At 41.3% G+C, this 4,273-nt stretch overlaps 1 non-coding gene across 1 annotated transcript; it reads left to right on the forward strand.

Moving 5' to 3' along the window:
- Positions 1 to 2,144: 2,144 nt before the first annotated feature.
- LOC142428326 (U1 spliceosomal RNA) lies at positions 2,145 to 2,308 on the forward strand. The gene has a single exon (XR_012780248.1). It is a non-coding gene; the product is annotated as a U1 spliceosomal RNA (small nuclear RNA).
- The last annotated feature ends 1,965 nt before the right edge of the window (positions 2,309 to 4,273 follow it).

A 4,273-nucleotide genomic window follows, 5' to 3' on the forward strand; every position in this document is an offset into this window, starting at 1 on the left:
CACATATACATACATACACACACATATATATACACACATATTTTTTTTAATTTTTTGCATGATGCCTTATACCTGGTCCCTTTGGCACCTCGTGATCGCACTGGCCAGTGTGCTTCTTCCATGTGGACTTTGTTGCTTCTGAGCTAGATGGCCGCTTGTTTATCTTCAAGCCTTTAAGAACCCAGTCACTATCTCTTTTGATAGCCGGGCACCATCAGCTTTCTTCACCACATTTACTTGTTCACCCACTTTGGCACCAGCCATTGTGTCGGGAGAGTGAGCATCATAGAGTTCTAATTTAATAAAAGAAAGTATTCATGCATTGAGGGAGTGTTTGAGTAGAAGCTCAAGATCCTTCCGCCACCTTAATACTTAACCTATAAATATAGACACATAGATCTATTTCTCCATCCTCCTGTATATATTTGCAAGTACATGTCTTTGTCTAGACCTCCATAAATGCCCTTTGACTCCTAGCTCTTTCCTCCATCTCCCTTGACTTGCCTCCTGCCCTACTACCATGCTTCGTCGCCACCTGGGCGAGAGTATACCTCTTCTCTAAGCAACCTTACCCTTGATCATTTCCCACCATGCCTGCCATTCCCCCCTCTCTACCATTTTGGGTCCCATGTTGTTACCTTGTCCCTGTGTTTGTTAACCCCACTTCTTTACCCCCCTACCCCGCCACCCCAAGTCCCCCCGGAACTGTCGGTCCCGTTTTTTTTCCTCCAGATAGTTCTTCAACCCTGTCCTATTCAGACAGACCTGTGGAGACACTAACATGCATGAAAACAAGACAGAGGAAAACAAAGCAACAGTATACAACCAGACAACAAAACAACAAAAACAAACCACAGACAAAGAACAAAACAAAACACTTCACAAAAGAAAGGCTTGTAGTTAGTTCAGAGATCATTTGCTGGCCCTTAGGAGCGTTTTCCAGTCCAGTCTGTTGGGGCAGCACGCCCTGGCCCCAAAGTCCACTTTCAGCATTCCCTGGGGACCTTGCCACTCCATTCCCTTGCTGTTCCGCTGCAGTCCCCCAGTGTTTTTCCTCGGTGTGGTGGGATCAGGTCTGGTGTAATTCTCACACGGTGTCTCCGGTGCTGTCCCCTGTATCGCCCTTAGTCACTGAGTGGCATCATTTCTCATAGTGGGGCCAGCCATGTTGTTCTCTCTGTGGACTGGCTGCTCTACTCAGGAACATCCTCCTCATGGCCTGGTAGGCCAGGCTGTGTTCCACTCTCTCCTCCTGCCCCTTCATCTGCTCCCATGTGCTCTGATCAGATATGTCCATCTCCCAGAGCTGCAGAGTCAATGTAGTCCTTTGGAACAAATTCTTTTCGGGGGAGGGCAGGAATCCACTTCATTTATGGTGCTGGGGCCAGCTTCCCAGATGTCTCCACTGGTTTCCTAATCCACGCCTGGATATTGCATTCACACCTTGCGGCACTTGGTTGAAGTCTGGTCCCACTTTCCCTGTGGAGATATAAACAATACCCTCCCCTTGGGTGGATTAGTGCCCCATGCCCCCACTACCTTTTTCTTCCTTATATTCATCCTTTTGTTTTCCTTTCCCCCCCTCCTCCACCATGGTCTACCATGTGCATGCCTGGTTTTGGTCTGGTCTCTACCATACTACACAGTCTTTGCCTCAAAAATGTTTGTATACAGTAGCTTTTTCCCCTATGCCACTTTTGCTTTTTTAAAAAAATTGTTATTCTTACCTCAGCGGGCTTATGTTGTACATAAAAAAAAAACTACAGGTATCAGCCTCCTACCACCTCCACCTCCCTGATTGCTTAATCAAAAGAGTTAACAGAAAATTCACCTTTGAATATCCCCATATTTCTTATTCATAAAATCAAAACATGACTGAGTGATTATAAAAGGAGAAAAAGTTAAACTGAAGCACATATGGGTGTTTTTAGGTATGTATTATTTAGTTTGTTTCAAACTAGCAACCATCTTTAGGCACAAGGATTTATAATTCACCGTAGTCCAAGTTACATGGGACATAGAAAAAACATTCAGATGTATTGAAAATGACATGCTGTGTGGGTTTTTGGTTAAGACCAACAACAGCAAATTAGAATAATAAATTCTATCTTGACAAAGAGTTTAGATAATTTTCAGATACATGAATACTTACCTGGCAGGGGAGATAACATGATCACGAAGGTGGTTTTCCCAGGGCGAGGCTTATCCATTACACTCCGGATGTGCTGACCCTTGCGATTTCCCCAAATGTGGGAAACTCGACTGCATAATTTGTGGTAGTGGGGGACTGCGATCACGCTCTCCCCTGTTATTAAAAGAAAGAAAAGAAAAAAAAAGTTCAGATACATGATCTCTGTATTAGCATTATCTGCATGGACTGCGTTTAGAAGAAACACATCATTAGAAAGATCTAGTATCTTTATTTTTAAAGTTATATGTTTTATTCCTGAATTAAGAAGTAACATTGGTCAAAGATACAAAATGTTCTTCGTTCTCAGAGTCCTACTGCTATTGTCATTGGAAACAGCTCTTTAAACGATTCTTACTAGATTTTAGATTGACCAATAAGCCCCAAAACTATTGTGCCCTCCACTTGCATTGCTGGTGGAACTTTCAGCAAACTATCCTAGTCAGGCTTCTTTCAAGGTGTTTGATGTGGTTTTCTGCCACTGTATCCCTGGGGAATAAATATCAGCCTATGAAATCAGTAAGGTTAATATAGAAAGGAAAGAAACACAGGATAAATAAAACACTATTTAAAAGTCAAACAAAACTTTAATAACGTGTTATACAGTCATGACACTTAAAGCAACCTGGTACAATGGTATATATGAATAGCAGTGGATTAGAATTGATAACCTAGATATACAACCAGGTACGTATAGACAACCTAATCTTTGATAAAGGACTAAAACACATTAAGTGGAGAGGAGATATCCTTTTCAACAAATGATGTTGGAAAAATTGGATTTCCACCTGCAAAAGAATGGAATAAAGTCCATACCTCATGCCACATACAAAAATGAACGCATGATAAATCCAATACCTACATATAAACCCTAGATCATACAGCCAGACAATAAAAATGTAGGGACAAATTTGAGGGCAGTTATACAAGATATAAACACACTATGGCCATAATAAAAATATTCACATTATAGAAGACAAAATAAAGAACTGGGAGCTACTAAAAATACATTAATGCACATCAAAAGCCTTCATCTATAAATCCCTGAGGACCAATAATGAGAGTAGCCATACCAGGAGGGGAAGGGGATGGTGGAGTAGAAAGGGGGAATCGAACACAATGATCTACATATAAGCCTCTCCCTGGGGGTCGGACAACAGAAAAGTGGGTGAAGGGAGACATCTGGCAGTTTAAGATATGACAAAACAAGAATAGCCTATAAATTATCAAGGGTTCATGAGGGAGGGACAGTGAAAGAGAGGAAAATGAGATGATAACAAGGGCTCAAGTAGAAAGAAATGTTTTGAGAATGATGATGGCAACAAATGTACAAATGTGCTTCACACAATGATGTATAGATTGGGATAAGAGTTGTACAAGCCCACAATAATATGACTAAAAAAACCAAAACAACTTCACAAAGAACACTAGGATACAGTTAATTCACACTTCCTAACTTGTGTATGTCTGCATGAATGCCTGATTGCAAGTCTCACTCTCTATTATTTCATTCTAGTCCATTAGGCTAAATAACCGCTTCTTGACTTTTTATAATAAAGCTTACATTTTAAATATATTTAAGAATGAAATATAAGAGAATCATAGAATAATTAATGCTTTTGGTATTGTTCTTTGACAGGTGTGGCTTTGACGGGTGACCAGCTATTCCTCACCTCTCTTGACTTTCATTATAACTAAGAATTTCCCCTGTGTGACTGATTTTTAGTGGAATTTTCTCAAAGAACAGGTCCAGTCAATCCCGAAGGATCTAGGTTGCTGACTCCTACCTTTGAGTGACTCATGGTCTCAAGTCTAGCATTTCCACATAAAAGAGCTTGTTCCCCTTTAATACAGAAATGAGAGACTTCTACTCACATTGGTAGAGTCATGGTGAACTACAACCCAGAAAAGCAGGGAATAGACTTCCAGCAAGATGGCGATGGTGTAACACATACCAGAGGGACTCCACAGGGAAATTCAACACTGTTGGAATGCAGGAGGAATATCATAAAGATAAGTAGGCACAGACAGATGGGGTTTTGAGGGGCTGGGGGCTTTTGGCTTACCTCAGTGGAGGTCGCTGGG

The sequence above is a fragment of the Tenrec ecaudatus genome, chromosome 15, assembly GCF_050624435.1.
Source record: "Tenrec ecaudatus isolate mTenEca1 chromosome 15, mTenEca1.hap1, whole genome shotgun sequence".
NCBI classification, from domain to species: Eukaryota; Metazoa; Chordata; class Mammalia; order Afrosoricida; family Tenrecidae; genus Tenrec; species Tenrec ecaudatus.